General features: G+C 41.8%; 1 protein-coding gene across 2 annotated transcripts in view; it reads right to left on the bottom strand.

Moving 5' to 3' along the window:
- Positions 1-24480, bottom strand: part of SLC45A1 (solute carrier family 45 member 1) — a 73755-nt gene that overhangs the window by 41527 nt on the left and 7748 nt on the right. Inside the window, exon 1 of one of the 2 annotated variants that reach the window (XM_087755052.1) lies at positions 2339-2377. The exons of the other annotated variant lie outside the window; for it this stretch is intronic. The gene's annotated coding sequence lies outside the window, so the exon portion shown is untranslated. Of the gene's footprint in view, positions 1-2338; positions 2378-24480 lie in introns of those variants that run through there. 2 annotated transcript variants of the gene reach the window in all.

Here is a 24480-nt window from a genome sequence, read left to right as displayed (position 1 = left end):
AGATGACTCCTCTCTTACATTCTAGCCCCTAAAGTCAATTCACTCTTTTTTTCTTTTTCTTGTTTTTCCTGACTTTGGAAAACATTTTCTGTTTAGAGATAGTTACCCAGAAATAGAGCAATACAGGCAGGGAAGCCTGTAAGATGTAGTATTAGGAACAAGCCTTGGAAAGCTCTGGAAAAAATCAGTGCAACTACAGTGACAAAACAAAGCAGAGGCAGAAAGCAAGGCAAATATGCACAGTTAAAATTTGTTGCATGACAATACGTAAAAGAGCAAGATACTGTTCTGTCTGGTTTCATTGCTTCTGCTAGACAGTTAGCTTCTCCATTATTTCAAGTATGGTAAAAACAAGAGGGCACAACAGCTCATTTGTATAAACGTAAAAAAGTTTTAAGTGACTAGAACAGAAGAAGCATCAATCAGCATCTGGCATTCGCTGGCAATACCAACTGCCCCCATAATCCTTCATCCACACAAGCAAAGGCAAGATAGTATTTCGATGCCCAGCCCTGATCAAAATTCTACTTCAGGAATTAATCAGCTTGCTACAAAGAAGAAAAACATGCAGGAGTGGCTTTGTCCTGTCTGTGCTTCCAGCAAAGCCAGCCTTAGGCTGTAACATTCACTGCTAGGAGTCAGACAGCTCAAAGAGTTCAGCTGCTTAGACTCCACAGTCCACTTTTAATATACCTATCAAAAAACCCATCAAGTTACAATCCAACAAGTCCATCTAGAAGATTCACTAGCAGGCAGTAATAAAAAATAAGGAGAGCTCAGCATAGCAGTGATCATGGTGGCAAGTGCGAGAAAGCAACGAACCTTGAAGAAAATGAATTTCAATGAGAGCTTAAGACTGCTGTCTGAATGACAGCTCTTGAAGTTCATCCCCATTCAAACGGAGCCTCACAAAACAGAATACATGAGAACTTTGGCAGGTCTAAGTCACGAGAATCTGAAGAGATCTGTAAGACATCTCCTAGGCAGCTTATAGGCGCCCATCTGACAAAGAACTGATGTACAATGATGTTATGAACAGGAAGGTAAAACAATTTAATGAACACTGGACTGAGAATGTATCATTGCATACTGGGTTATAAAAAAATGCTTGTGTGACCAATGGGAACTCATTTACATTGAGTGGTGCTGGAAGAATAAACAGAGGAGCAATATGTTTGAAAAAATGGGGAAGCGTCAGTTTTAAAGCCCTTAATTTTTCTCACAGAGAAGGGCCAAGCTTGCCTTGCAAGGTTAGGGATTTGGCAGATGAAAGTACATGACATTTAGAAGTCCCCCTAGAAAACAGCTTGGGAAACACACGCTTGTGAAAACCATCTAGGACACAGTCTCAGAGAAAAAGAAAGTGGATGCAGGAAGGGAGTCCAAAACAGTTAACGAAGACTTTCCCATTCACAAAATGGCAGGGCTCAGTGGTCAGCTGTGTATATACCACCTATTTTGTTGATTAACATTTTCCCTGAAACATTCTAATTCTGCATACACGACAGAAGTAATGAATTTCAAGGATCACCCAAAGCAAGGGCTGTCTGTAGCTAGAGCTCAATGGGAGAGATGGCATGATATGCAGACATCAATTGGTGCCTAACTCCCTTAACTTTTTAAGATAAGGATTGTCTGTAAAGACCCATTTCACTACGAACTGTTATTGCAAAGATACATTGGCAGAAACATCTGCAGAGAGACTATCAGTATACTAATTAGATACGTACACAAAATGAATCGAGAACTAAAGCAAGCAGAAAACCTGCAGATAATACTAAAGTGCCCCTCACCTATATGAACACCACTTCAAATATCTTTTTTCCACTTGATATGAAAACAATAATAAAAGCAAACTAAAATACTCCACAAGAGAACTCTCTGAATAGACTGAGAAGATGCAGATGCTGTAGAGAGGAAAAGGCTCTCTGGGAACCAAGGGATGGATATAAGGCAGATCTTCATGCAGCTGATACACTGCTTTCTTTGCACAAGACCAATATTCTTTGAAAGCAGCAGTATCCCAGATGCAGATTTGATTCAGTCTCACTATCAAATTAATTACAGGAAGTCAGAAGAGATTGGCATCTGCATTCTAGCACAGTCGAGAGGAGGAAGTAAAGTTCCTTATAAATGTAAGTGCATTAAATGTCCATCAAACATGTACCATCCTTACTGACACGTAACCTGTTTAAAAGCAATTTACTTATCAATCAGCTTTAAAATAAAAAAGCCCACAATAAATAAAGGAGGGCAGCAGATTTATCAGATGGGCAGAATGACCATTAAAATGAATGTATTTCCAGACTGTCTCTTTCTACTTGTAGTGTTTACTTACATGTACAGTAGACAGTATTTTAAAGGCAGGACAAAATGGACTATATCTGGAAATACACAAGGTCAGCGGTAGTGCATCAGTATTTGCCAGGTATTCTTCAGCAGGAGGTTATGCAGGCTCCAACATCATGACAGATCATCACAAAGCACAGTTGAAGGCTAGTATGAACTGGTGAGCCTGGAACAAGGGAATAGACTAATATCTGAGTGGGATGAGCAATAAGTTCAGGTAAATTTATAGCATTTTAGAACTTATGGTTTTATTCACGCTGAGAAGCCTACCGCAGCTAGGAATGCAGAGTCATGGCAGTGCTATGAGATCAAGGAAACGAGTTTGAAGAATGACTTCTCTTTGTACGAGGAACACATCTCAGCAATTCCACTCTGGAGTGGTTATATCAGTAAAAAACATGATGCCATATCCAACCACTCCCACCAACCCCCATGGCAGAGCTTTGAAGACTTCAGTATTGCAAATCGATTTCCTATGCTACAAACAAAATACCTTTGAAAGGGCTCTGATGGAGGGAATCCTCAGCAGCCCTGCTGCATCTAGGACACTTCCAGGGACCAAGCCACAAACTATTTGTATTTCTGCTTAAACTTGGGTCTTGCCCAATGAAAGGCCTGGCTTTCTTCCACTGCAGCTCTATTAGCATTGCCAGCAAAGAGAATTTATGCAGAGAGAGAAGGGACTGGCATTCCTTCTACAATAGGGCCAATTGTCTCAGGCTGCCACATTCAGTTAAATGTTTACTTTGTTGTTTCACAACTCAACAGGAAGCGAAAGGTCAGAGAGGCCCCACTGCAGAACAGAGATGTTGTCATTCATCTATTCACCTCGAGCCAAGATTCCAGTGGAAGACTACTTCTTTCCATTTTTTTTTTCCTCTTCCTCCAGGAGACAGACACCAGGTAGTAAATTAACACTACGGCAATTCTTCCAGTCTGGTTTCATATCCTAGAAGAAACGTTAGAAGTCTGAGAGTATTCTATCAAGATCCTGAAAGAGGACTATTGCCAGGATTCGTTCACCAAGACTAATTAATGGAGAAAGATTAATCTCTTGAGACTACCCTTGAAGACCAGCCTTTTTGGCACACTTGAAAATGTGAGCCATAGCAAAGATAGAGGTGTAAGCACTTGAAATGGTGAAGACCCTACACAAATTCAGAGTCCTTCAGAACCTGCATTTGCAAGCATGAGGGTAAAATAAGAACAAGTGTTTAATAGGAATAAGATTGTTATTCTTGGCTTGTTATGAATGGACAGCCTGCAGTTTTGCTCTCAGTCGATGAAGTATGAATTCACTTGGAGAGCCACTTAGCCACCTAATCCATTTAAAATAGCCACAAACTTTCTTAACCTGTGCGTATTTTCTTCTTCTGTTCAATTAACACGAGGGAAAAAACCACCGACTTTAGCCAATGAAAACCTATCACAACAGTAATCAAGATATTATTTTCAAGAGGAATACACATGGGTCAAATTAACATAATGTAATTTTCAGCTAATTGTGAACATGCTCTGTGCTCGTAAAGAAAATGTGGAATATTTGGTCCTAGCATGAATGAGTCCTGCTCTGATGAAACTTTGACTGCATGGTTTCTGACAGCCTGAGCAGCCAGACGGTTCTTGGGACACAGCCTTGGATGGGATGAGTCATTCCCCAGCAACACCTGTTTCTCTCCACTGACTACGGAGGAAACTGAGACAACCAGCTCCAAAGCAGAAGTCTATATTTGGACAGGCAAATCCTTCCTGCTCTGTCTCTTCCTGAGCACAGCATGCAGTTCACAGATTAATCAACAACTATAGGACTTGAAGAGACTGGTGTGCCTGCAGAGTCTGGGAAATTTCATCTTCCTCAAAGACCATAACCTTGAAAACACAGGGAGACCTTTTCCGGCATACACAGAAGAATCCCAAATCTGGCGGGGGGGAAGGGGAAAAAAACAGAAACAAAAAACCACCACGGCTGACTGAGCAGACATGTATTAACCAAACCTTCCATCTTCTGAGCAGCTTACACATAAAGTAAGCAGTACTTGTTCTGTAGCTGGTTAAAAGCATGGGAGCCCTATTCAAACTGGAGAGGAACCTGTGCACTCTTCTGAGATGGCGAGCATGTATCCAACCCCTGGTCTCATTAGAGAGGCTGAAAAATCTACCATTGACCTAAGGCGGCAGCAGGATTACGCATCTGACTGGAAAAGCACAGATTTCTTGAGGACCTCTGTTTCTATAAGCAGCCAGCCACATAACTCAGTGACGCACTGAAAATCCCTGGACACGGCTCAAAAATCTTCCTCACCAAGCTGACGGGAACATTCCTGGGCCAGCTATTCTGGCCACAAGTACTCTCCTCATCACTGGATATGAGCTTTGTCATTCACAGAAACCTATGCCAGTAGACTCCTGACTCCTCTAGGTTATGAGGCAAAGCTCAAGTATTTACAGATCAGACCTGATCAGCCAGACCAGGCTCTTCACTTCAAAATAGTCAAAAGTCTTCAAATAGCCTTCAAGTTCCCACATGACTGTGGTATATTTTGACAAGTCAGCAGGATTTTCATTCCCAGGTCAATACTATTATGTGAGCAAAGAAAATATTTTCCTATACAAACTATCTTATATCCCATACTATCCTATTCAAACAGCATTTTAAGCTATGTTTGGAGACTCAAACACCACCACTGATAACTCGCAAATGGGTAATACGATACAGAGTGCTTTAACAATATTACTGTATTCCATTCTAATTCCACCGAATCACTCCATTTTACAAAATGGGAAACGGAGATGCAAAAGGGCTATTACTGTCCTGCATTTGTAATTTCATATTATGTAAAAAAGTACTGACCTCCTGTCGCAGAAATAATGCAAGCGGATTTAGAATTTACATTTTGATCATAGTATCACCTAAGATCGTGTACAACATGAAAGATATTTCATTTTTCTTCAAAATTACTCAGAAAAGACCATGACACAATAAAAAATTTGTCAGCAAGATTTCTTGGAACGTTGGACATCTGCCATGTTACTCAAGAATTACATGTATCTCAGTCTCTTGGCTAACACAGAATTTAAATAGGAACGTCCACAGTGGTTTTTAGAACATACCACCATATTTTATTCCAAAGATCAGAAGGACAAGCCCTCTGCTTTAGATACTTACATGTACTTGTGTGTTTCATTTGGCTGGCTGTAAATACAGCTTTTCCCAGCTGAATCATTACAGCTTGATGACACCAAGTAAACAGTAATGACTCATGCTCTCATGCAAACAAGCCAGCAAAAGTTAGCAAGAAGAGCCTCAGTGACAGAAATGAGCTGTGCTCCATTAGGACACTGCCCCTCATCTTTTGAACCTTCTCATAGGAGAAATTTGAGAGCATGCAGCAGCAGCAGCACAGAACAAACATCAAATATATTTTGTGAAGAGCCTGAAGAAAACCCACCTCTGTGGAGCACAGAGATCTCGTGCTCATTTCAGGGTGCAGACCACATTAAAACAAAGAGTGTAGTGAGGACACTTCTTCTAGCCCTCTGTAACACTCAGCATAGCATTTCAGGCTGTGATCCAAAGCCTAATTTAATACAGCATAGGTGTGTAACCTTGGCTCTGTTGTGCTGAGAAGACTGCTAATAAGGTGAGAGAAAGTGTACAAGCTTAAAGCTATGCAAGACAAGAAAAAGTAAAATCATGGACAGAAGTGCAATCATCAAGACATGAATAACAGGACAATTATTTAAGGAAGGAAATACTGACATGAAAAGGTAACAAAGTCAAAAAATTCTAACAAGAAAAAGAAAGCAATGAAATTCCATGTTTTGTGCCACTTCTACTCTCTGTGAGGCCCCAGTGCTCCTGCAGATGTTCATGCAAGTGCTCTTCTCCCTTGATTACAGTTCACTAATATCCTATTACAGACGGAGAAAAGTGTTGGCACAAAAATGAGTGCCACACATCTTCCTTTACAGCCCTCCAGATGATTCATAAGCAATTATTTAAAAATAATAAAATTGTTCATCTCTGGGGGTGAGTCAGAGAACTAGGAAGTTCCTCGTATTCCAGACCATTCACGTGGACCTTACAGTCTTTCGGCAGGATTGCTACAAGACCAAAACTATTTCTAAGACTGATTGCTTTGTGACACAAGCTCTGTTGTCAGCTGATTAAAGAGACACTGTAAGAAGGAGAGAGGTGAGGCTCAGGGTACTGAGGACAAACACACACGCTGTTTCACTGGCCATATTTACTTCTAGACATACATTATGAACATACTTCCAACAGCCTACTACCACACAATTGAATGCAAATAACAGTTTGCTGATGTTATGACAGTAAATAAAAACCCCACACTGTTATGTTTATAAGCATAAACACTCAAAATTATTGATTACAAAGATGAACATTGTCTACCATTTGGTAACACCTAGGAATGAATATGGCAAAATATTTTTAAAACACTACCTATATCTGTAAAGGTCTGCCAGGCACCTTATGAGCTTCCCCCTTGCTCCAGAACTTAGCTGAGTACTAATAAAGGTATATCAGTGTTAAACTTCTTTCTGGATGCTAAGTACTGCTATAGGTTGAACATCATCCAAACAGTATATAATTCATAGACATATGCTACAGTCATTTTCTGCAATGAACACACTAAGCAAGCTAAAAGTAAACTTCATCTTTCCTAGAGCTTTACTCCTGTTCAGTCTTGATGCCTGGTTCATGCGTTCCAGGTGGAATCTGGAAATGAAAGGCTGTTCCTCAGTCATGGCTACACCGTATGCCAAGAAGTTCCTTTCATTATTCATGCATTCCCAGAAGAGGCCAGATGGACATGGGCATGACTATAAAACAGACTCTCTAGTAGTTTTCATATGGGGATTATTTCTTATCGGCAGGAAGGGGAAGCTTTATCCATCTGTCAGAAACCATCAAGGGGCCATTGGCCCCTGTTATGATGAAATCAGAGTAAAACTACTCATAATGAATTTTTCAGATTGTAAAAAGATGGTTATGAACCACAGAGGAAGAGTGTAGTCCTCCAAATTCTGATGTTTGTGGGATCTAGGTTCATAGTACAACACTAATACACACATAGCAAGCTTTTACTCATCTTTAGTAACTACTGCATGATGGCAGTAAACTGTGATGCTCTTGATAAAATCCTGGTGTTTAACAATATCACAGTTAGCCAAGTCTGGTTATACTTTTTGGCATGAGTCACCAGAGAACGCCTGTTTTAAAAAGTAGCTGCTCAAATACAGCTATATATTAGAGATTAGCAATGCCTTTGAAATGTAACTTCATACCCTCATAGGCATGTTTGCAGCTGAAGGCAAACTGAACTGAAAACAAGCCATGTGAGTTGGAGTACAAATTGTGACATAGAAAATACCAACCATCTTGTCAAGCAGCTCCTCAGACATGAAACAGATTCTAGAAAAGCCGTCTCTTAGCATTTGTGGTTTGCAGCAAACAATAGCCCAAAGCATTAGGCTCGCAGTGAATGAGCAGGAAAGAGAGCGCTTAGGTAGTTCCAACTCGCCGAGTCCTGCACACCACTGTGCGGTGCTAGAGACCGAGACTGGCTTGGCCTTCACTCCCACATGACTCTGCAGCACTTGCAGTCAAGACTAGAACAGAGCCTATTCACCCATCCTGCCCTCACCTTTACTTGAGGAACTCACACAATGCTTCACTTTGCACTGCCCATCACGTGAACTCCGCATCCATACAGAACTGTGATAAACAGCCTCAGACCATCTGTAGAAATTCAAAGGAAAGAACTGCAAGGATATACAAGCAGTACATGACGACACAAATTCTACCATATCCCTGCTTTTCTTCTGTGCGCACAGGTTCAACAGCTCAGCCAGCTCTCCAAGTCACCAGTTCACAGCCGTGCCACACTAACTCTGGCACAACACTGGCAGAAGGTTCAGGGGGCACTGCCTGTTCAATCTAGTTTATAGAGTACAGTTCCTGCATATCTAACTACAGCCTTGGATTAAAGTTTTCAGCTCTGCCCACTAATAATGATTATCAGTTCGCTCTTTACAGCAAAATCCACCATTGCCAAAAAGAAGCCAGGAATTTCACTGAGGCAGCAATAACATAGAAATGTAGAGGCTGATTCTTAACTCTCTAGGTAAAGTTCAAAGTCATTTCTTGCAAACCTTGCCTCTTTAAAAACTTTCTAAACATCATTTAGCACTGTATTTTAAGTTGACCACAGGAAGGGCAAACGGGAAAGTCCAGGAGAAGCCTCGTCTACCCCTCAGGCACTTCCTGCACCAGTGACAAAAGCATAACACAAAATTGCTAAGAAAACGCTTCATGTTTAAGGTTATGCTTTTTCTTCCTTTTAGGCAAGAAATATTTGTTCATCAAAAATCGCAGCCTGGAAGCAACAATGCCCACCTCTGTGTCACTGTGTCTGGCTAGACTCAGAGCTGCTGGGAGCATGTCTCTGATAATCCAAGTTTGGGAGTAAACTCAGAGAATGAACCAAACCAAAGTGAAGCTCTTAATTTTTCTTCCCACTCTTCAAGCAGAGTGGGCACTTAATAGTCACTTGATCTACTACACCACCCTTTGCTGAAAGGAAATTACCTATACTCCTCTCTTCTAGCCTTGTAATCACTTAGCTGATGGAAGAAAAAGCTCAATGGTCCCTTTAAGGAGCAAGCAGATGATTCAAGCATTCCCATGTTAAAACCAGACATACTACAAACAACTGAAAAGGCCACAAATTGTTCCCCGATTGCCACAGCTATGCAATATCCCCTCCCCCTCCCCCCTCCCCCCCCCCCGGTCATAATGACGGTTAACAGTGAATTCTCTCTTCCTGCTCAGACATATAGGTAATAAAAGCAAGAATAGATACAAAAGATAAAACACTCAGAAAAACTTTTTCATAAGTATTAACCTCTTTTTTCCTTCCCATGCTGTCTACAAGGTAGACTAAAGGGCCTTACTTTAAGCTCCTGGAGCAAAATCTGTAACAGCTAGGCTAAGTCTCAATGTGTGATTGCTCCAGCCACAATTTAACCCTACACTGAAGTAAGGGTTGGGCATGTGCTAGCAGTTCATTTTCCATCCGTGCTTCATTTCCATAAGACAGAAAAGGAATATGCGCACCAGCAGGCAGACAGAGCACACTCTATTTTAGGTACCTGACCTGGATGACTGGAGAAGCAGGATTGTGAAGTGTCTGCTCCTTAATCTGGACACAGCATCTGATCTCTGCTGAACATCAGAGATGCTTCTCTGCACTGTTCCCTTTCTCATGATGATTTGTGCTTGCCTACTCTCACTGAAATCTCTACATCCTAAGTAATCAGCACACTTCTCTACTCTTCCCCACAGTTCCTGACAATCTTGAACAAGAAAAAACTACAGAGCAAAGATTTAGTGTTCTTAACCATAAAGGTTATTGCATATGTATTCACACAACTCACAAAGGAAGAGGGGAGGAGAAAGGAAAAAAAAAAAACAACAGGAAAAAAACCCCACACTGGACACACAGAAAGCTTCCATTCGTTTGGGAGAGGTTTTAGTGAAGACTTCACGATGTTCTCACAGCTCTTTCAAAAAATATCACACAGGTTTTCTCTTTTAGGTAAATGTGGAGTCTTAATAGTGTCTCATTTCACCATGGTTGTTACCACACAGGCGGGATTCGTGTGCATGTTTCTGCTAGCTTTCTAGTGTTCAGTACTGTCTGAAGAGCCTTCAATATTCCTTCCTCAAAAAACACTAGTCATTTTGTCACAAGTCTTGCTACTGGGAGGGCCTTCCTGTAGCATAAGGAAACACTACCCATGTTCAAATCCTTCAGCAATAAGCTATCAACTCTTCTGTGTCACTACAGAAATCAGAAGGCAAAGACTCTTTTTTACAAGAGGATATTTTCTAGAAGGCCTAGATAGGGTGGGGCAGACTGCAGCAGGAGAATCTTGCCTATGCGAGTGATTTCAGAGTGCAAGAGACAGATAACATTCAGGAATCAGCAGTGCCTTGGGCTCCAGTTGTAACAGTATTTCTCTCCACATCAGGAGAAGGATCCTGTGCCTGACAAGTGCTAAAATCAGCCAGGGAACGTAGCTTTCTAAATCACCTTCTAAGCTGAGGGACTGCAAATCAAGGAGTTCAGTGAATTTGACTTCTGCATCTAATGCACACACAACAAAAGGCATGATGTGTCCTAGGGCAAGGAGAGGAGATAAGCTCTCTAAAATGCCCATGGTCTTTCAGCTCCTTAACAGCATCTTGGTAGCATCAATTAAAACCAATTCAGTTCCTCTAATCCATGCTAACATAGTTTTAATGCCACATTCCTTCTGAAGGAAGCTTATCTTGCCTGACTTTTCACTAGTACAGGTGACCCATAGACATACCCCAGATTGTCAGTCTTCTCTCTACCCTCTATTTTCACAAAGGCCTAACTCCACTGACATTAGTCCTCCAGGTGATGGATCCATGGTACTCTATTTGCAAATCCTTCCAGATTGCAACTTTCTGCTGCAAGATGCTGAAAGCATCCATAATCTCATGACAAGATGACACCAAAAGCGACATCAGAATGTGTGGCCATAGCAGTATATCAACAATACATGAATTAGTGCAGTTCTGCACACCACAGTGCAGTTACTAGGCAGGGGCAGTGGACGGGATCATCATGAAGATGGCAGCACAGTTCTACGGGCAAGTCTTGAACATAGATACGTTCATAACGCATGTCTGCCATGTCTGAAAAATCAGAGTAACTTCGGTGGGTTTTACAAAGAGTGAAGACCACCACTCCTGACTGAAAAGACCTTACCAGTTAAATGTATTCCATCTTATTAGCATAAACCCTTTTAGAAAGAATATGATATGATATTATATTACATTACATTCCCCCACTACAGAAGGTTCCAAACTATAGTTGCTTCTCTGAGGGATGTCTTCATTGTAACCTAGAGAAACATGCCAAGTAATTTACGTAAGAATGCCGTAAAAATGTCTTCCATTTGGAATATTTTTATGTGCTGAGATCAAACTCAGTTATGTCCTGGCAAAACTGAAAGTAAGGCAGTTTCTTTTTCCTTCAGAATAGGGAGTATTCCTCATGATTTAACACATTATGGCATATGGAAGACACCTATCTGTCCTGAGTCTTGAAGCCTTTGAGATCTGCCACCTTGCATCAGCAAACTCAAATGCTGGTAGTATCATTACGGGCAAGCTTTAAAATAAATAATAATTTAAAAATCCTTTTAACAGCGCTTTAACTATGTCTAGAATCTGCTGTCAACTATGTGGGGATGCAGGACAAACTCACGCAACCTGCGGCCTACATTCTACATAAAGGGTTCTGCCCAAGGTAAAAAAAGCACTCTGCATTATATACTATTTCTTTCAAAGTCTTACTGAAAATCTGTAAACATTCAGTTTCATCATACTGAGAACTTGCATGGTAGCTAACTAGAATATATAAGAAAGTGAATATTCTTATAAAAGATTTTTAGGAAAATCTTTAGGAAAAAAAAGGGAGGAACACAACGTAGTATCATTCTCTTACTTTCTCAGGCATGCCTTCCCATATGAGAATCCTATCTCTTAGCAAATATATATCCAGGTAATTGTCTTCCTGATGATGCAAGTGTTCCTTACTACTACAGGCAACATTTTATTCCTGATGCTAGTGACTGGCAGACTCATGAAAGACTTAATTAGCTAGGGGAAAATAAGACATTAAAACTGCCTTTAACTGTTTGTCTTTGTTGGGCAATGCTATGCCTATTTTGTACTCAGAAAAATTGAGATATTTAGGGACAAATGTGCCTCAGAGTGTGTGTGTTACACGTAAAGACTGATTCTTGCCGGCTGGCCCTTTCCCCTTCCATGCAGCCTACAGCATGCTGCATTACAGATAACAGATACTGCTTCCTGTACACAAAGCCATGTAAAATGAGATTTCAGGAAATAATGGATCTTTTTTAATCCACAAAATAAATCACACACACACACCCAACAACTAGTTTTCTGTTTAAGACTCATAGACTGCCTGCAGGTACTGCTGTGCTCTCTCTGCCTCCAGGAAAGGAGATTAATCTTATCAAGAAGTAATTAGAACAGGGAGCAAACTGTACTGTCAGCTGAGCCAATGCAAGTATACCCTGTTACAGCTCCCTCGCTTACCACTGCTTACTTGCTAAATAAACTGACCCAGTGAGTCAGTCATTACAATGAAATGATGTAACGCGTAAAAATTCTGAACTAGTAACCTCCAATATTCTTTGAACACTCGGGAATAACCCCTGCATTAGTCAGGGAGCAGCAAGTACAAGCTGCCACTGCCTTGGTGAGTCATGAACAAAAGACTTGGCATCTCTTACAGCTTTGTGTAACCCTCCTCCTCCTCATGTTCTTCCACTACAAGCCAATGTTTCTCAAACTGGGCACATAGTATGAACACATCTGTGATGCTGGCTGCATCCCGTCAATGACTCATCCAAGTGTGCCCCAATCAACTAGTGCTCTGTGATCTGCACTCCTCTGTGTTTACACACATCTATCCATTAAAACAGATGCACTTCTGTGTTGAATCTTCATCCAGCTAACCTTTACCTGAAGACAATTTGAGTGTCTAAGTTAAGCAGTCTAGTCTTATGCTTCCTGTAGGTGTTTTGCATCAACAGAATTCATTTCCAATTCCTCATTAAATCTACCAAATTACAAACAGCACTTCTCCAATTATTCAGTCTTCACTGGCTTTGTCAGTCGTTCTGTCAAAAGGCAAATTTCAAAACCTACTGTCTTGGGAGATGTTTCTGAAAGCTTCTCCTTCAAGCAGTAGACACTGTAGATTAACACCAGGCCTACTCAAAATGTCTTGATATTTGTCAAGGCCAAACATCCACCAAATTGTCTCCTACAGGTCTTTCCCTGCAGGAATTGCCAACTGAACCTTTTGAAAGCTTCTAATTCACTTACAATAAGCACTAAACACAGTCTAGAGTCATCTGCCAGTGTCTAGGAAGGCAGGGCCTCTAGAAATGCAGGATGTACGCTACAGTTACACAATATTAATGGTTTTAAGAAACATAAGGCAGGATCACCCGTTGTATTTAATTGCACACTAAAACTGATGCAGTCAACCTTTAGATGAATATATCACTGGTAAGGTCTGAAAAGGGGGGGTCAGTTTGTTTGGTTTGGGCTTTGCTTTTTTTTTTTTTTTAATAAAGTCAGAACTGGTTCAGGAGTTGAGCATGAGAGAGTTAACATCTCCAAAACAGACAAAGAATGCCAGCTTGAATAGATGTTTGCTTCCTGCCAATGCAGCACTCTTCAAGTTGGTATTTGTCTCAGTCACTACAGATAGTAGATCTCAATAGACACCCATAAGAATTTATAGCTATTAAAATGGCAATTAATTCAATAAAACTTCCTCTCTCTACACAAAACACAAAAGCAAAGGTTTACTCTACCATCCTTCCTGGTTTTCTGATGCTGTATTTCTCTGCATGGATCACTAAGACAACAAAAAGACTGAAACTGCAGCAATCCCACAACAGTCCCAGCAGGCAAGTTTATGCAAGGTAACTCTGTGCAAGAAGCTCTTATGAAAAAAAACCAGAGCAGAGAAGAACATGAAGTGTATCATCAAGGCAAGCAGAACCCTTGGCTATGTGATCTGCAATTCAAACAGCTGACTGATTTTTTGCAAAATGAACTCCCTTGTTTCCTCCCAAATCCAAGGTGGCTGCCAGCATTCCGTAAGAATTTACCATTATGCTTTGTGATACTGTAATGTACCTGGACGCACTGCAGAGGGAAAGTCCACTTCCGTGTCCAGGAACTACAGCTGCTCTCTTGCACCAACATACACCAATGATACTAATCATACTTTACTTACGATAATTGGATTCATATACATTGCTTTGTAATCATTGACTGAAGATGCATAGGACAATGAAAGCAGAAATGGGAAATGCATTATTCCATGCAGGAATCTAGTAAAGAACTGAAATACCATTTCCTAAAGGATATTTAGAGAACCTTTACTGTGAAAGCAGAAGCTGAAGCTGGTTCTACCACTGCTTCAAAAACACGAATGTTAAAAAAGAACCGTTAGTCATACCCCTAGCTTCTTTCTTTCCAATTATTCTTCCCATCCAGTCCCAGCTCTAAACTGAATGTAGGAATTCAAGGTATATTGGAGAGGATCAGCGACTTCCCCCTTGCACTTTGAAATGGAGAATCATCTTTGTGCTGCTCCAGGTCACGGTTAGTCTGACAAAAACAGAAAAGCCTTCTCTGGTCCCAGGAATGCTCTCTACTTTTCTTCTCCATAAAACATAAAGAGATTTTAACTTCTAATTACTAAAAATTTAACTGAAAATTGCAAACAGCTTTCATAAAAGGCGCCTGGCAGAAAACACCTTAGTATTTGCCAAATTCTAACATAAACATGTATTTACTTATTTATGTATTCCAGGCTAAATACTGGAAAGCTGGCAAGGCCAGGATGCAAGGCAAGCTGCGCTGTTTTACCTGCCAGCTCCAGTAAGCCCAGAGAGTTACCTTCTCAGCAACACAGGCCCAGATCTCTTAAATCTGAAGTGAAAAGAAAAGGAATTAGCATGTTCAATTAAGAAAAAGAATCTGCTGTTATCTATGCAGCTGGGAATTGGTGTGTATTTGGACAGCAGACCTGGGTCAATGCTTTTCTAGCCTCTACAGTTGATACAGGTAATGAGTGGTAAATAAGCTTAAATGAAAAAAGAACAAATATTAATGAGTAAAAATCTCAGACCCCCAACAAGCAGTTTCTTACATGGCTGAATAAAGTACCCTCACTAACTGCATGTGCTCTTTGCAGACAGGCAGTGACATCTGGCTGATAGATAAGTGGTTCCCAATATCCTCTGAGTCACAGGAATGAAGCTGCAGCTTCTGCACAGCCCTGATATCCGGTGTTTGCAACAAGGCTGTGGGAGCAGAGTAACAAGGGAGAAGGGCAAATAGCTGAGCAATGAATCCCCTCTGATCAGTACACACTGGGCTATATGCATCACCTCCCACCTGAGAGAGAGACAGAAGCCTCTGAGAACTCTAGGCTCTCCATCACTGGAGAGTGATCATTTCCAATGTTTGCTTTGTATTTGTGTAAATCTATTTTGCTTCCTCACCAGCAGCTTTGTTCACTTCCATTTTATTATCCTTAAAGATGGAGATAGTTAGCCTGATAGTGTTTCAGCTTCATAAAAGTCAGCTCGGGACCTTTGTGCTGCTGGTCCTTGATGGGCATAAGCACATTTTAGAAAGGGTTGGAGGAGGAGGCAGATATTAAAAGTATACCTTGCCTTGCCAACTTTCAACAAAACAATAGCTGACACATTAACCTCACATTGACTATTCCTTACAGAACTTCTCCGTTCCCTTAGTCTCTTTGGTCAGTAAGAAGCAGAAATGGTTTGTCCCCAGAACCACTGGTGGCTTAGTAAGCATTCCAGCTTTCCCTCTCAGCATTCCAAGCAGAGGAATCAGCCACAAAGGGTTTTTTCCGTAGAATATGGCTCAGCAAGCTGCCCTCCTATCTATGAGGGATTACCTGTTCTGAAAGGAATTTCTCTAGGAACTCTGCTGACTAGTTATAATGGTGCTTTAAACAGTACTGCAAGAGTCTAGCCAAATAAAAGTAAGAATTGCTAGTCACAGGTAGTCTGTCTGGGGCTGGAGTCATTCATCCTTTGAGAAGGACTGTAGGCAGACTGCTCAGCGTTGCGGCCAACACAAAGCACTTGTGGACTGTCCCCTCTGATACAACCGGCAGCTCACAGGAGCCGGTGAGGGTCCTCAGAAGGCTGGTAGTGCCCTGGGACTCATCTAAACCAAGTCTGCAGCAACCCTGAAGAATGCGTGTGGCATGATCCTTCTCGTTCAGTTATACACAGATGAAGCACAATTGCATTTTCCCTGTTTCCATGCAAAAGCAGCACTGAAGGTGACACTTAGGCTCAGCTTTTCTCTCATTTCTGTTTTCCAGTCTAGTTTCTTCAGAGACAGCAGCCAGATCTAACATACTTAAGAGGAGGGCTAGCTCTTCTGAATCCTATCCAACCTGAAATACTGGCTTTGCTGGCCAGAGGCCCAGGTGAGGCTGTAACTGTGACACTACATGCAGTACCTTTTCTTAACCTTTTCTCTCCCACATTGCCAGAATGCATGTCAGATATTTTGACATCTTAGCAACAATTTCATACACAGCTTTTTATTTCTCTTTCCAATTGAGCATGCCTAATGCACTGCTGTGCAGCAACTGCAATCAGTTGCCCTCCAAACTCTGAGTCAGATGCTAGGCTGTGTCTTGCAAGCGTTCAGTCTCCCCAGAGTCCCCAGGGCCAGAGGCTGCTGCGCCAAGTGCCTCCAGCCTGTCTCCGGGAGGGGCTCAGCAGCACCCTCACCTTTGGCCAACTGCTTGCTCTGTTCCACCCCTCCTGACTCAACCTCAAGAGCAGCCAAGTGAGCAACGTCCTTTTCTTTCTTACTGTTTGCTCCAAATAAGAGTTAGTAGGCTCACACACACACAGAATCCAGGTTCTTTGCACAGACTTACTTTCAGACAGAGTCCTGCAACTTCATGGTAACTTGAGATGTTTATAAACATTTCTCTAGCCATGCCAAAGCTAGCTGACTAAAAAAAAAAAAGTTAAACTAAGTGTTGAAACAAATTCCTGGGACATATTATCAGCAGCTGGGTCTGGCAGTTGTGAAACTCATTGTCTTTAAACACAGCAGCCATTCAGGAGTTTCTGTCCTTAGCTCCTCATGGAGGAGCCAATTTCTTCTGAAATTGTAAGAGGGCTTTACTCACCATAAAAAAAAGCGCCTTACACTAATACATGTAATTCCTCAGTCTAGCATTTTTAGAAGGGAACTTTTGAATAGTTAATCACTGTGTTGGTTTTAAGTATTGTGAAAGCAAACAATGCACACATACTCTGGGCAGGGTCATCTGGAAAAATAAAATTCAAGAAAGCTGGAAAAAGCCACTCCTAAAGCTTTCTGTTTCCCTATGCTTAGTACAAATTGGATCATATGACAATTTAGGGTGGGAGAGACCTCAGGAGGTCTCTAGTCCAAACTCCTTCTCCAGGCAGGATCATCAGCCATTAGGTCAGACCCAGTTGCTCAGGGCTTGATTCAGTCTGGTCTTGAAACCCTCCAGGGACAGAGACTGCACAACCCCTCTGAGCAACCTGTTCCAATGCTGGACTGCTTCACTGTGAGGAAGTTCCCTCTTATACCCAGCTGCAGATGAGGAAATGGTCTTTTCAACCACAGAAAATTTTCTTCTAACAGTTTCCTCCTTTAGTTTCCTAGCTTTCATAGCAGCATACTCGTCTTCTCAAACCCCAGCTCTCATCTGACTCCTACTTGCCTCCTCATTCCTTTTGCTCACCCTTGACTTCTCACCTTCACCACACCATGCCCTACACTTAAAACAGCCTGCTGCTTTTTGCTTAGAAACCCTCCTGGGATTTCTTGCTCTCATTCTCTCCTCAGTTTACTCCTTGAATCTTCTCAGCTCTAAGGATGCCTGCAGGTTCCTGCAAAGAAAGATCCCATGTCACCTTTTCTGCCTGAATTCCTCAGTGCAATATGAAGGATGCCCAGGACTTTCCCACTCTGCAGGTAACTGCATCCACAAGCACCACTGGAGTCTCTCCTTCCTCTCCTCCGCAGTATTCCACAGGGTGTCCCAAAAAATCTCGCATAAGCAGACACCGTGAACAGCAGCTACCTTGTTTTCAGCTCCCGCCCTGGAGACTACCAAACAACTTCTACTGTGAGGCAATACTATCACGACCCCTGTGGCATGTGGTGATTTCTACAGAACCTCGGGCAGATGAGAGATGTAGCCCAGCTGTGCAAGCCATCCCTGAAGAAATTCCAGGTGAATTCATAGTAACATATGGAAAATGCTGACAGACTGCTTCCCCACCCAAGGGGAAAAGGATTTCAACTTTACAACAACAATAACAAAGATTACAGACTGGGATATCCCAGCTACCTTAAATCTGACTGCAGCAGTCAAGTCTTACTTTGGGTGACTCAGGGTTACTCAGCTATCAGGACAAATTATCAAGCCAACCCTTTCACTTTGACACCAAGAAATAATGACTCTCGTGACATTTCTTCCTGTTCACTTGCTTGCCAAATAACATATCTTCTTTACAAAATAAACACCAGCTACCAGAACCTGATGTACAGGCAAGCTGCTCCAGCTTCTCTCAAGTACAGATAGCAATGGTACAGTTTAAGTAATTTCACAGAAACTGTAAATTCAAGTGATTAAATACACTTAACATAACTTCTATGGTACAGCATATTCTTAGGCATCTCCATTTTAAAAGCAGCAAAGCAGCCTCTGAAAATGCCATATAACAAGAACACCCTGGAGAATGGCAGGCATGGTGGAGCTTTGAGGAGAGATACGAAGTCCTGCTACCTAGTCGGGCCCAGCCACCTGGCGCTGAAGAGAATTACAGACCAATCAGCCTTACGGATACAGATGGAGACTTCGGCTATTCACGCAACCTCGAAGAGGCAAAGGGAAAGCTTAAAATAATCTCTCTCATCTAAGCTGAGTCTAATTTATCCTACTATCCATGGCAATTTCAAAACATGTATTGAAGGGCCCTAGGAAGTGTGTCAGGTATCACACAGCAATTCCTCAGCAAGCAAACAGGCAGGGAAGGCACTATCCCTGGGACATTTGCCAATATCCTTCTCCTTGAGTGCCCTACGGTGGGGTTGCCTGCTCAAGAACCAGTTTATCCCCACCTGGCAATGTGTTCTAATGCTCTACTATAAATTTTGTTGTACACCAAACATGATTTGTTTTACGTAATACATAATACCTTACTCAACTCCATCCCTCTACTGCCTCCGACAGAACCCACTAGCAAACATGGAAGTAAAACACGTTAGAAATGGGGCAGAGGAACCTTCACCTTCTGTCCACCGTCCGTTAGGGATTCAGCAGTCAGCTCTAGTGACATGTCACAGATGATAGGCTGATGGTTGGCTACCTGCTCCGGGCCCTCCTCCTCCTTCCTTGGACCCAGAGACACAGGGCGTGCTGGACCAGCCCTTCAGAGGCACCAGGAGCTCACCCTGCCCTGAAGGGGCACCTTTGCTGGTGACTGTACTGGAACACAGGCTGCTTAAAGCCACCCATTCCTTACACTGTGTGCTTGTTTTAAAATAACCCGTAACTGACTCATGCTATAGACTGATTTAAGAACCTCCAAGCCTTAAAACGTAAAGCATACCCTCCAACAACTCCTGGAAAAATGTCCGGAAAGCAAACTAAAAAGCCCGAACACAGCTGCCGTGCTGACTGCTGAAATCTGCTAGCCATGTTCCTGCTCAGCACTCAAGTAATGGTGGTGCCCCCACCCCAGCAGATGGAACAGCATCCTAACCTACACTACTTCAAACTAATCAGCTGGCTGCTCCCACTAACACAAGTATACACTTTTATTCCTCAGCAATCTTTTTTTACACTGAAAATGCTTGAAGGAGCTGAATAAAAAAGTAAATAAATTAATCTTCCTTCCCTCCAACCAGTAATGCAATAATCACAAACAAGCAATGGCAGTTGCCATTTCCCAGAGAAATTTCTGTAAAAGCAAAACTGTGTAAGTACATCAAAACAATCTAAGTACGTCAGCTAAATAGGAACTGTGGTAACATTTCAAAGTCATTACCCGTACATTGCAGAGAAAGTAACTCCTATGGCCTCTACTTGCTTAGGAAGCAGAGGAGCTTCAGTGTGGATAACATAAGTTAATGCATCTAGGGAAAATCAATGTAAGCCAGGCCTCTGCAATGCTGAACCCAGAACTGGCAGTTACAACTCAGAAAAGTGACCGCCAAGTCATGCACAACCCTCCACAATCAGCGGCTCAAACTCGGGAAGCTGCCAAAAACAGACAACAAAAAGTAGAAGGATACAGCCAATCAGACAGAGCATCTGTCCCATGCGTTCCTCTGGCCTCTGCACCAAGAGTGATGCAGAGAGAAAGGTAACTACAATGATGAAAGGAACAATGGTTTGTGAGGAGACACAAACAGGGATGGGATTTCTACCTGGAGGGGAGAAGGGTGCAGGAGACTGGAAGGATTACGATCCAAGTTAACCCATAAAGGCAGTAAACAAGTTGAACGTGGAGCTCTCACCACGCGTAGTTATTTTGCCAGACCCTGTAATTTCAGAAGTGGGGGCTCCTGCGGAAACTAGCAGCAAATTGGATTAGAGCAGATAAAAGAAAACACTCCTTTACACTGTGAGCAGGGAACTCCCAGAGCCTGCTACCACCACTGGCTGTGGAGGCAGCCATGCTCAGCAGGTTCAAAATGGGACCAGACAAATGCATGGAAAACTCATCTGTAACCAGAAAATACAGAACCAGGCAGCAATGTCACCCAGCTACAACAGCTGTGGCTTCTGGGGGAGTGCGGGAAGACTGGACCACAAAACTGCCTAGGCTTGCAAGCTTTCCCCAAAGTAGCCTTTCCTATGGCTCCCACAGGAGTCTGACTACTGGCCTAGATGGGCTGTTTGTCTGACCCGTTAGGGCATTTCTCATGTTATTTTTATTCCCATACACAAATCTCTCAGCTTTAGTTGGACCCACAGCCAAAGAGAAGATTCACATTCAGAGCTTCAGTTTGTGCACTGTCTCAATATTCATGCACACACACAAGATCTTGAATGGATGTTACTTTCATTACACATACTTCTGGATTATCTTTCTTTTCCATTGAAATATGGGCTGTCTTTTGGGAGCCAGCCAGCTGACTTCAGGAGACAATGCTGCTGAACTGCTGTCAGCTGCTGCACCAGAATACAATACCATCTGACAGACAAAGAAAACAATTCTTAATGTGTTTACCACAAATGTGCCAGAGGTTATCACCAATGTTTGTTGTGTGTGGAAGACAAGCAAATAAGCAGACAAATGGTCTCATATACAGTGAGCAGCTTGAGAAAGGGCAAAACAACATACTTGCGGAGTACTGTGCGGCCACCCCTCTGCATGTGTGCATTTCTGTATGTAAAGCTTATTTTTAAAGTTATAAAAAGAGGATTTAAGAGAAATCATTAACCCGTCACTAGAAAACCTGTCCTCTGCATAAGCCCAAAGTTCTCCACCAATATACAGACAACACCTTTCCCTACTAGAGTGAGGGGATACTAAAGTAACTTGGAGATAAGGCCTCTATTACTAGAAATCATTTCACAGCAGAAATTTCATGAAGGCTTTACTTTGAAACTACTGCTTCCAGCAAGACCAGAAGACTTTGGAGAGCACACCAGAATTAGAAAGCACCTGCGTGCCAAGTCTGAGATTGACCCACATATCTTTCCTTCCCCAAAAAACTATTTTGATAGCAGGCTTGGTTCAGCTTATTTACAGGTTTGCAGGTCATTTTTTAGCTTGTCAAAACATATGCCAGGCATGTGTGCAGCAGCCAGATAACTTATCATTTAAGTAATTTCTGAAAACAACATGCAGAAACAAACATTTAATACAGATGATTATCACTTATACTTTGATTTTGGCTTCATACTACTATCTTTGCATCACTGTATTTAATTACACTCCACATTTCCTTCATGATTCATCGTTGCATAACAAACTAGATAGCCACTTCATGGGTGTGTTGCAGGTTTGCACAATTAACTGAGTCTATTGGACTGGAAATGACGATTTGTATTAACTGAAAGGATCATGTGGCTGCATAGTATGTGGGTGTTGGTTTATTAGAATGGAAAGTGCCAATTAGAGAAGGAGAAAACAAATACGAACTCATTATGTTTTAAAGAGAAGTACCTATGACTTCCTGGAAATGTTAAAGTTTATCTGGGATAGGATTCCCAGTTGCTAAATTACAAAGAAAATTATTCTTCTATGTTGACAGAAGGAACAGCAAAGGAGGAAGCTCAGGCAACAAAGGGAGAACAAAACACATAGCAATCCAGGAACAGGACGAGAGAGGAGTTTCCACGCTAAGGCCACCTTCACCCCCCAGTTCCTGGCCAGCAAAGTCTGCACCTGCTGCAGGCTGGGCACATCAGTCACACGAGCTGCAGTGGGCTGTACAGACTCTCTGGGGACCGGCTGCTCTGGCCCAAGTACGTAAAGACACTCAGCAGATCCTGGGAGGAAGAGAAGATGGTTCCACAAAGAAATGATAGCTGCCAAACCAGCAGCGGCCCTGCGGAGAAAGGAAGAGAGTGAGGTCTCAAGACAACAGCGACTTCTGGACTCGTGGATGCTGGCGTTTGGCCGTGCTGCAGGCCACGCAGGTGCAGCCTCACCCCCCAGACCTCACCCCCCTGCTCTCCCCGCAGAGCTACTTACAGCCATGCAACAGGAATACTTTTTTCCTCCCCATATTTTAAGCTCAACAGCAAATTCAGTTCGATCATACTTCACTCTTCACATCTACTTTCAACAGGTCCATCTCATTACCACAAATCTACACTAAAAATGTAAAACTCAAATGCCTCCAAACTGACTAAAGGTTATATATTTGACTATGGTACTCGCACCATTTTGATTAACAATTAGAAGGTGATGCTTATGACGGAACAAACACCATATAACTTAATTAAAATCAAAGATGTGCTAAAAACTCAAGCTATTTAGCTGCTCAAAAAACCTCCACCATCATTTGTATTTACCCCTCAAATCAAGTGTAAAATATTTCCCATGAATTTTCTGCAACGTACTTAAAAACAAGAATTGCATGAATAAATTATCCCTTGTAAATTTCTTAAATTTGAACATAGAAGGGAATTCAATTCAGAGTTTGAAAAGGCACTTGATATATTGGTATATTAAAGGAGGACAAAGTCTTTTTTTTAGTTTTCTTTTGGGGGGGGGGGGCGGGGAGCAGGGAAACACACAGAATTGAGTTATCCCCTTAAATTGTATTTTTATAATTCTGTGCAAAGGTATCTGCCTGTCAGGATTTCTACTAACTGCTAGTCAATACATCCCCAGCTTTGCTTTTCCCGCCAACTTGCCTTGGTGACAGCTGGAAATTCTAACAACTGCCACAAGGTTCAGAAGTACAAATCAAGCACAGGAGTTCACTCTGCAATATTTCTCAGTGCCTTGAAACAAGAACTGTGTGGGCATTGGGCACAAGTGCAACAGGAATCTTATTTTCTGTCCAAATACATCAGGCTGGTGAGTGAAGTTAGTAAATCAAACACAAAGAAAAAAAAGGGGGAGACAAGTTGGGAGATAAAAAGAGGTTGTGAAATGTTGTACAAAAAGTTTGTTGAAAATTACTGTGATCACACCAGCTTTTTCCCCTTCTTCTTATCTGCTTGCAGCCAATGCTGCTATGCACAAGTGCAGTTAAGACCTGTCTTGTACACACACATACATATATATGTACACATTGATATGACATATATGTTTAAGACTGAAAAGCTATTCACATGCCTCAATTTTTGAGATGCCCAATTTGAAATGTTTTTTGAGGCAACCTGATCTTAAAGGCATGACCTTAGTTTTTTCTCTAAACCTCACAAAGGTTATTTAGATCACGTATATGTAACCTTAACTAGAGACAGGGGACTAGAGACCAACATTTAAAAATGCTTCTAAATAAGTATTTTAAATATAAGCTATTTAATTCCACGTGTAGACACAAGTAAAAGCTGAAATTCAGAGACATTGATTAATCTTTTTTCCAGCAAAATCATTAGGTCCTGTAGCGCTCGGCTTCTCAGAAAATTAGTGTTTTTTTAGTAGGCACAAAGATGCACTCAAGTAAGTAAGCGTTAGGTTCTGGAATTAAAGATGTCATTCATAAATAGACATTAAAACACATGTCAGATTTTGACATGCCAAAAAAAACAGAAGGAAGTTCAGCAGCACAGTCTCACTTTGTTGGGGATGTCTGTAGCAAGGGATCAGTAGTGCAAATACAAGCACACATCTCAAAATATAAATGCTCGGCAGACTGTTGTGTCCCCTTCCACATGCCCTATATAGGGAGAATGTCAAATATGAATAAAATTAACTTTATACTATTTGGGAATCAAG

This window comes from Nipponia nippon, unplaced genomic scaffold (genome assembly GCF_047370975.1).
Source record: "Nipponia nippon isolate SJK-2023a ecotype South Korea unplaced genomic scaffold, ASM4737097v1 scaffold_19, whole genome shotgun sequence".
Classification (NCBI taxonomy): Eukaryota; Metazoa; Chordata; class Aves; order Pelecaniformes; family Threskiornithidae; genus Nipponia; species Nipponia nippon.
Note: the sequence above shows the minus strand (reverse complement) of the source record. Positions and strands in the feature narration are given on the sequence as shown.